Source organism: Mastomys coucha, unplaced genomic scaffold, assembly GCF_008632895.1.
Source record: "Mastomys coucha isolate ucsf_1 unplaced genomic scaffold, UCSF_Mcou_1 pScaffold6, whole genome shotgun sequence".
Lineage (NCBI taxonomy): Eukaryota > Metazoa > Chordata > Mammalia > Rodentia > Muridae > Mastomys > Mastomys coucha.
The window spans coordinates 113,779,361-113,789,157 of NW_022196912.1; the positions used below are offsets into that span (position 1 = coordinate 113,779,361).

Genomic DNA, 9,797 nt, shown 5'->3' on the forward strand with positions numbered 1-9,797 from the left:
TGACTGCATCACTTGCTGAACTCCAAACACTCTGCCCTCCCCACCTTGTAATCCTGGGACATGCAATGTGTGACTGGGGGCCAGAGTACTGGTGACTGACCATGGACCAGGACAGAGAGCCTGTGACTGCAGCAGACAAAACTCCACATCACGTCGGGGGGTACGTGGTGAAGCCAGTGGAAGTGACTGAGTGACACAGGCTTGGTGGCCTGCTTCTGCTATCACTCAAGCACAACAGGTGACAAAGCCTCATTGTTTTGAGCCTTCAGTTGTGTGGTAATCTGTTATAACCACACAGCAAACTAATACGAGGAAGAGAATGAATGTAGTTTTGGGTAATTTTAAGTTTTCCAAGTCTCTGCTGCAAAGAGCACGGCCATTTGGAACTCTCCACCTAGAGTACTCACTCTCCTAACATGCAGGATGGTCCTTAAAACACCAGGTTTCTGTTCATGACCTCAGCTTTATTGTGTATAAAAGGAAAATACGTTTAAGCGTGGTTTGTTTTGCAGCTCGGTGCCCATGAGCTGGGAAAGGAAGGGGGATGCTTTTTGGTTACAGGCTTGCCGGCACTTGGCAAACACTGTGGACAAAGTGCCATTCAAAACACTGATCTGCACAAAAGAAGGAAAGGGCTCCAGTTCTACAAAAAGTACTCCAAATAAAAAATCTGGGAACACCTTAATAAAAAAAATGCATCAAACTTATGGAAAGGAAACTAAAAAATTAAGTGTAACAGGATGTGCAGTACGTGTTCTGGGTTGGGAGGACTGGACAGTGGAAGGATGCCAGATTCTTCTCAATCAATTTATAGCTTGAATGCATCTTCATCAAAACCCCAAAGGGAGTTCATGAAAACTTTACACAAAATGATTTTACCATTTTTTTTTTTCGAGATAGAGTTTCTCTGTGTAGCCCTGGCTATCCTGGAACTCATTCTGTAGACCAGGCCGGTCTTGAACTCAGAAATCCGCCTGCCTCTGCCTCCCAAGTGCTGGGATTAAAGGTGTGCACCACCACTACCCAACTCTATCATTCATCTGGAAAACAAACAGGTGAGCAGAGCTGAGAGAGATTTGAACAATAAAGAATCAGGTTCTAGAACATGTCCTAGGATGAGGGGGTGGGGTGTGAGTGTTTCTGGGGCAGGAATTAGGTATAAAAGCAGAACAACTTGGACGGGTCATCACATATGTAAAAAAAACTGAATGAAAACACAGGCTGACCCTGCCTTGCACAACCAAACCAAACCAAACCAAACCAAACCAAACCAAACCAAACCAAACCAAACCAAAACCAAAACAACAACAAAAACCAAAACTGAAAACAAAACAAAAAAGCAAAGCTAACTCAATAGCATGTAAGAGACATCATACACACATGCATATGCTCTCTCTCTCTCTCTCTGTCTCTCTCTCTCTCTCCTCTCTATCTCTCTCTCTCTCTCTCTCTGTCTCTCTCTCTGTCTCTCTCTGTCTCTGTCTCTCTCTCCCTCCCTCTCTCTCTCTCTCTCCTCTCTCTCTGTCTCTGTCTCTGTCTCTGTCTCTGTCTCTCTCTCTCTCTCTCTCTCTCTCTCTCTCTCTCTCTTTCTCTCTGTCTGTCTCTCTCTCTCTCTCATGAAAAACTGGCCAGTTACAGCTACTTGGAAATAAAGTGTTTAGCTCTTCACTCCACAGTATGTACCAAAATGAATTTCAAATACATGAAAGCGCTAAACACTTTTAAAATTCATATCAACCAAGAAAAGGAAGTGAATTGTAATCTAGTAAGACAAGGAAAACTTTCTTAGTGAAAATGTGACAGAATAAACTGTGACGGCAAAGACTGCACACTGGAGCAAACAAAAAGTGAAAATGGGCTGGAGAGACGGCTTGGCTCGCTGCCAAGCCTGATGAGCTGAGTTCTGCTCCTGGGACCCACGTGGTGGAAGGAGAGAACTGATTCCTGCAAGCTGTCCACTGACTTCCACACACAGACTGTAGCACAAGTATGCCCACACAATACGCATTCATAAAAATAAAATGAATAACAATGTAATAAAATAAAAAAGGTAAATTATCAAGAAGTCATTGTAAAAGTGAGATGAAAGTAATAAACTAGAAATCAAGTTGTAATAAAAATAGAAATGGGACTGGAGAGATGGTTCAGCGGTTAAGAGCACTGACTGCTCTTCCAGAGGTCCTGAGTTTAATTCCCAGCAATCACATGGTGGCTCACAACCAATCTGTAATGAGATCTGATGCCCTCTTCTGGTGTGTCTGAAGACAGCTGCAGTGTACTCATATACAAAATAAATAAATATTAAAAAAAAAAAAGAAAGAAAACAGGAAGAGGAAACTAGTAAGACATGGCTACTATGGAAGGGCCAGTGGGAAAAGCCAGTGGCAGAGATTTACCTGGGGAGGGAGGAGGGAGGACAAGAAGGAAGAGGAATAAATAACAGTAATAATGTTTTTAAAAGCCACAGGGAAGTATGTTATTTAAAAGCACATTATATACATATACATATATATATATACATACATATATATATATACATATACATATACATATACATATACATATACATATATTCATTCCTCCCAAACATAGATTGACACCCAGTGGTGCCAGGCATGGGAAACCTGCTCTCAAGTTGTTGGTTATGGGAGTCCAAAAGATCCCTAAACAATATAGGCTAACACTGCTGCCCCTAGTGCCCCCCAGAAAAAAGCAGGGAAGAAGATCCTGTTGCTGAACACACCACAAACTTTGGCTATAGGACTTGTAGGAACTGCTCTGAATTTGACCTGAGGAAAAGTTCTCAAAGTATAGGAAGGAGCTGTGCAACCTCCCAAGGGAGAAAAGCCATCAATAGTCCTATTCAGATGCAACATCTATGAACTCTAACAATGCCAGCGATGCAAGACATTCCTGAAGGTTCTATAGTGGCAACCTCTCTACTGGGGATGACCAACAGCTCCCTAACTGGAGGTCAAACCCACTCAGTAGGAGCACGTTTATGTCTGGCACTGTACAATTAGCCAAGTGCCTATGGCTGGTGAGCCATGGGACCTGAAGGAGGACCTAACACTGCCACTTTCCTAAACCAGTGTAATCTCTGTCCACACTCTTAACAGTTATCCTCAGCTAAGTGTAGCTCTCACCCCTCCTCAAGGAAACCCCTTTCTGTAGCAGACAGAAACTACTATAGAGATCTACAACTGTTCACAATGCAGGGATCATCTGACTGTGGGGTGCCCCCACCCCACAAGATGCATTTATAGCATAGAATCTACACTTAAGGCTCAGGGGGTGGAGAGAGTGTGGAGTCCTCGGGTGGAGCCCGAGGACTGTAATATCGGCTATAAGATAGTCTCTTTTACAAAATTAGAGAGATGGGAAGTGGTAGGAGGGGCGAGGGTGGACCTGGGAGGAGTGGGTGATAAATACAACCAAGACACATTCTCAAAGAATTATTAAAACTAAAAATAAATACTGGTAAATATTCTACTAATGGAGATAACAGATAGAAAAAAAAGGGAAGAGAAAAGGCTAGTAGGCATGTGAACACTTTTAATATTACCTATAATTAGTAAAATGAAACACAATAATGAAATAATATTTTCCCGTTAAGTTAGCAAAGATCTGAAAGGTGAAAAAGGACCTATCATTGGCAAGAGAATGGGGAGAGGAGCGTGCTTTGGGGCTGGGTGGTGGGATCTATTAATCAGGCTGCTGGGCAAGAAGCATCAGACCATAGCGATGATAAAGTAAGGCCAGCTCCCTAAAGCTGTATGTCAGCATCTAGAAACTTCTGAGAAAACAATCAGAAAAAATAGGAACATATGTTTATTGTAGAGCTATTTATACAGTAAATCTGACAAATGATAGAAAGGCATGGTGCACAAAACCCTTGCTTATTTTAACAACAGAAAACTTGGACATAGGAAAGAAGAAAGTACCAAATGTGAACAGTCATCACCTTGCTTGGGTAGGAATGTTTTGGTTTTCTTTCAGGCTTACCTCTAGTTCTGGAATATTCCCTAAGGAGCACTTGTGACCACAATACACACAAAAACATCTCTTCCCATTTTGTGTCTAAAAGTGACAGCTAAGGGAAAAATCCCTATTTGGTCAAATCACCCCGAGAGAGATGGACAAGAAAGGAAAGGCTGTCAGCACTCAGGGGTCTCACATGATACTAGTTTATAAAGACTGGATGAAAGAGAAGATGCTCCGGACAGAACTTTAATAGAAACATTTGACAGAGAAGGAATCCTGTCTTGGGACTGGGTTTGTGCATGTCCTTCTGTTGCAGTTTCTTCAGAGACTGTACAGCTTGACTCTATGACTCACTGATACTCTTTAGTAATAAATACTAGAGGTTTCACTGAAGTTAGTTTCTAGGTGGCGAGAGAAAGATCACTAAGAATACTTGCAAAAATTTGGAATCAAACTGCAGGCATAAAAACGACCTAGAGTGTGCTCAGTTGCTCAGTGGTTTAATCTCTGCAGCACAAACGCCCTGAGGTAAACTGTCTCCAGCACTTCACTGTGCCCACCCTTCTAGACTCCAAAAGGAGCCTTGATCAAGGCTTCCCCCCTGCCAGCACACACGTCCACGCTGGGAGAAAGGCTTGTACTAACCTGCTCGTTCTGTTTTCAAGTTCCAGCTCTCTCTCCAGGACAATGATACATAGCCATTTTTTCTTTCAAGACACTTAGAGAATAGCCTGGCCCACTGTGCATTTTACAAATGAAGCTGGTCCCAGAAGTGCAAAGCTCCTTCCCCAACTAAGACAGAAAAACGAGGTCTCAGTGTTCTACCTGGATATTAATTCTAGCCTTTCAGAGATCTTAAGACCCATGTCAAAAATCCATCTTGGTCCCACTTTACACACAAAAGAAGAGCTAGGTTGTAGAACTCTGCCAGCCATTCAAAAGCTATGTACACTCCTGCCAACGGGGCTAGAAATGAGGGAGGACCCTCACACCCCTTTTCCAACGTCTTGACCATTCTGAGCTAACGTGCGGCGGGATAAATCTGGAATCAGGATCACTTTATTGAACAGTCACCCCCAAAGCTTTTCTCACAGCCATACAGTATTCTGGGCTGAGTGTGTCATCAAGATCCCGGCCCTGGACTTGGCAATCCCCACATCACATGTCTTCCCCAGGGCTCCACACAACAGCACAGGAAAGCATTCTCATAACTCAGGAGAGGGAGAAGAAAGCACAGCACATTTCAAAACACTGCTTGAAGAATCCTTGGCAAACATGCATTAGAAAAGTTTCCATTAGAGGTCTCAACTGTGTTCTTCCCTCACAGACGTTGGATTATGCTTAGAAAAGGAGCCCTAAGCAAGACTGGAGGTTACCCAGCACTGATACCATAATGAGAGGGATTTCATTATGAAATCTGTCTTAATTAATACTACGTAGACAGCTTTAAATCAGAGCTGGGAGCAAAGGTGAGGAAATGAACTATGTTCTTGGAGCCTTCTGTTATGATTGATTTGCCAGTTTAATTGGAAAAACAGAATTCAAGAAAGGCAGAACAAAGAGGAAAGGAGAATCCGATTGAGTGGATTTAGATGGAGCTGATACAGGGGACCACTAAGTCCTCCGGAGCTCCAGGGCAGTGAGTACCAGCATCCACTCCAATGGGAAGTCTTTCAAAGTTTGGAACAAAAGATTAAAAATAAGAAAAGTGTGTGTCAAAATGGAAAGTAGCCACAGAAGAAACACATTCCTCTCAGGAAGCAGGCTGTTCTTTGGATGTTTTGCGAGTGCTTGTAACAATTATTGGCATATAAAAAAGGAAGTTTGGGGGCTGGCGAAAGACAGCCCAGTGGGCGAAGCGATGGCTGAGGACTTGATCAAGTTCAGATCCCAAAACCACATGGGCCTATAATCCCACCACTGTGGGACAGAGACAGGTGGGGGGTGTGCTGGCTAGCCAGTCTGGCTGCATCGGTAAGGTTCAGTGAGAGAATCTGCCTCATGAAACAAAGCAGAAAGGTGACTGAGGAAGATGTCCCCACATCAGTCTCTGGCTTTCACACATTCCTGCATTGGAGGGCACCCCCATCCCCATCCATCCATACAACCCCTCCCCGACTCACACAGAGGGGGAAAAATAAAAATTACTTTCCAGACTTTGAATTTCTGGGAAGCAAACAAACCTGTTAAAATTAAAATAATTTGTTAGTTAGTTAGTTAGTTAGTTAGTTAGTTAGTTTGTTTCAAGAACAGAGTTTCTCTGTATAGCCCTGGCTGTCTTGGCATTCATTCTACAAACCAGGCTGGCTTTGAACTCAGAGACCCGCTTGTGCCTGCCTCCTGAGTGCTGGGATTAAAGACATGTGGCACTAATCCCTGGCCCAGTGCTACTCTTAATGCAAGCAGATAGGGTATAAGAGCAAAATATAAAGCATCCTCAGTCCAGTACTGGGGACTGGTCACAGGGCCTCATCCAGTCTAGGCCAATAACTCTACCACTGAGCCATATCTGTAGCCCCATCTTTACTATGTACTCTGAGACAGGCCTTCACTGAGTTGCCTTTGCTGGCCTCTAACTTGTTTTGATGCCCAGAGAGGATGTGAACTTTTGATCTTTCTAAGAATCTAAGATAACAGATACTCTTTATCCTGAGTTTTCTTTGATAAGCTGTTAAGAGGGCTTGACATTGTAAGAAGCAGGAAAAACAAATGAGGAAAATCAACAGAGGGAAGACTGCTGGTGACACATGACCCCCTGAACATGATGATGTGTGATGCAATACCCCATGACTGCCCAGAAATGCTGATCTATATGGAATTTTAGGAACTTCAGAATTCAGATACAAAACCGTATTCTAAAAATAAGAAAAAAATGTACTTCTGTAACAACTATTAAAATTTTCATTTCAAAGCTAGATTTCATTTATAATGATGATAAACTATAACTGTGCTAGCACATTTTTATTGACTATCTACTCAGTAACCTAAGGTAGTAGGTTGCATCAGTCCAAGCGAAATGAAACTATTAACATTTTATGGAAGAAAAAATATTGCAAACATCATAATATTTCAAGTTAATTTACAGATTTAATAATTTTAAGTAATATAACAGCGTATTTTATTACATAGAACACTCTGAAATTCATACCAGTGATGAATGTAGGGAAGGAAGAACTTGTCCTAGAAGACAGCAGGATGAGTCACAAAGCAAGCCTCATAAAAAACATGTGGCTGGCTTCAAAACTCTACATTGATGGGACAAAGCAGAGACTTTAGAAATAGGAGCACAGGCAATTAAAGATTTAGTATATGAAAATCTCAGTGCAAAAAGTAGAGTGCACTGTCGAGTTTATGCACCCCAAGATGGCCTTGACTTCTCTATCCTCCTGCCTTAAGCCTCCCCAAGTGCAGGGATTCCCAGCATGTGCCACTATGTCCGCTGTTCTTCTTAACCATGCTCAGCAACAGGGACATACACTTGCTTTATATCACACAACAAAATAAAAGAGACAAAAATTTTAACATAAGAGCTCCCAAATTTAGCAGAAAAATACATTTGGATAAAGTGGGCAGGTAGACTTGCTATTTTAAACATAGAAAACATTGCAAGTATATTTGTAGATGTGGTAAGGTTGAACCCCAGGCTTTTTGCATGCTAAGCAAGCAACACCTTGAGCCTTCAACATTTCACAGTAACTTGTGGACCAAAGAAGAGAGCACGTGGAGAAATGCAGAATCCTGAATTAAATGGCAATGAAACCGTAATTTATGATCACCTGTGCCATGCGAGAAAAGCATTCCTTGGGGCTCAAATTTCCCTCAAAGACTCTTGTGTTGAAGATGGCTCTGTGCTCAGTGTAGCAACATTTATGGCCAGAATTTGAGGGTGTGACGTGATTCCAGCATCAGGCTCTGATGTCATCAGCAGATTGCTTTTTGCTTTCACAACTAAGCGGATTGGGAAGTGGTGAGAACTAGGAGGTGAGCCTAGCTGGAGAAGCAGCTCACGGAGGAGCATGCCCTGGAGAAGCAGCTCACGGAGGAGCATACCCTGGAGAAGCAGCTCACGGAGGAGCATGCCCTGGAGAAGTAGCTCACGGAGGAGCATGCCCTGGAATAGTGTATCCTGTCTCCTGCACCTCACCCTGCATCCCTGACATCCTGAGGGTAAGGCACGTGGCTTCACCGTGTTTCCTACCATGATACTCTTATTCTTTACCACCAAGTGGCCATGGACAAGAGCTTTTCACCGTGAATCAAATGAAAAATTTTCCTCCTTTAAGCTAATTTTTTTTTAGACACTTTTGTCAACTGATGAAAAGTTGACTAACAGAAATAAAAATATATATTTTAAATGCTTCTGGAAAAAATGAAAAGATTAAAACCAATGGTTAAAATAGCTATTAGAAGACAATAAAACATGTGAAGCAAATAAATCAAAATAAACTTAAGTACAAAGAAACAATAACAGACATATCAATGAAATAGAAAATGAAAAAACTGAAAATGAAACAGAGCGATAGTTCTTCTAAAAGATTAGTGAGACTGACGACTCTCCCAGCCGGGAACTAGTGACAAGTCTGTATTAAGCCTGAAATATATGGAGATGTAATTAAGCCTGAAATAATGGAGACGTAGCTCACTGCAGAATGCTTGCCTACCATGCATGCAGCCCTGAGTTTAATCCCAGTACCACACAAAACAGGAGTGGTGGTACAGGCCTGTCATCCCAGAACCCAGGAGGTGGAGGCAGGAAGATGAAACAGGTCCTAGCATTGTTAGAAATATCAGGAGGAAGATTGGGTGTGGTAGCCCATGCCTTTACTCCCTGTGCTCAGAAGTAGAGGCGGAGGCGGGCAGATCTCTGTGAGTTTGAGGCTAGCCTGCTCAACAATGGGAGTCCAGGACAGCCAGGGCTTATTACACAGAGAAATACCCTTGCAAAACAACAACAACAGGAACAAAACAAAAGAAATATCAGGAGGGTACTTCTAGAGAGTTGGGTTGGATGTTAAAACACTTGTTACTATTGTGGACGGCTGGGATTTGATTCCCCACACCCACATAGAGGCTCATAACCAACTGTAACTCCAGTCCCAGGGGATCTAGTAACCTCTTCTGAACTCCTCAGGCACCCGGCCCGCACATAGAGCACACACATACATAAGAGACAAAGCTCTTATAAAATAATAAAGTAAAATTTAAAAACTATCAGGAGAAGATGTATATAATTTAGGTAAAGTGGAAAAATGTATTTTACATTTCATTTCTTAAGAAAATACAATATGACTTAAGTAGGGCAAAATGTCAAAATATGTTAAATGAGATTGGGTAGGTATCTAGGCATTTTACCTTCAGTCTACTTAACGTGTCCATAATTAAGACAGAATTAATGAAAGGAAAATTATTTCCCAGAATTATTTATCCAATATTGCTGCAGCTTGTTTTTCTGTTGCTGTGATAAATATTCTATTTATTTTTATTTATATGAGTACACTGTAGTTGTCTTCAGGCACACATCACAAGGGTGCATTGGATTCCATTACAGATGGTTGTGAACCACGATGTGGTTGCTGGGAACTGAACTCAGGACCTCTGGCAGAGCAGTCAGTGCTCTTAACCACTGAGCCATTTTTCTAGCCCATAAATATTCTGACTAAAAGAAACCTGGGGAGGAAGGCACTGAAGACAGGGGTTTGAGGCAGAGACCACAGAGAACACTGCTTCCTCAGCTACCTTTCTTTCTTTCTTTCTTTTTTATTAGATATTTTCTTTATTTACATGTCATATGATTTCTCCTTTCCCAGTTTCCC

The 9,797-nt window shown here is 42.1% G+C and overlaps 1 protein-coding gene across 10 annotated transcripts in view; it reads right to left on the minus strand.

The window, feature by feature from the left end:
• Positions 1–9,797, minus strand: part of Efcab11 (EF-hand calcium binding domain 11) — a 239,261-nt gene that overhangs the window by 96,471 nt on the left and 132,993 nt on the right. The window lies entirely within an intron of this gene.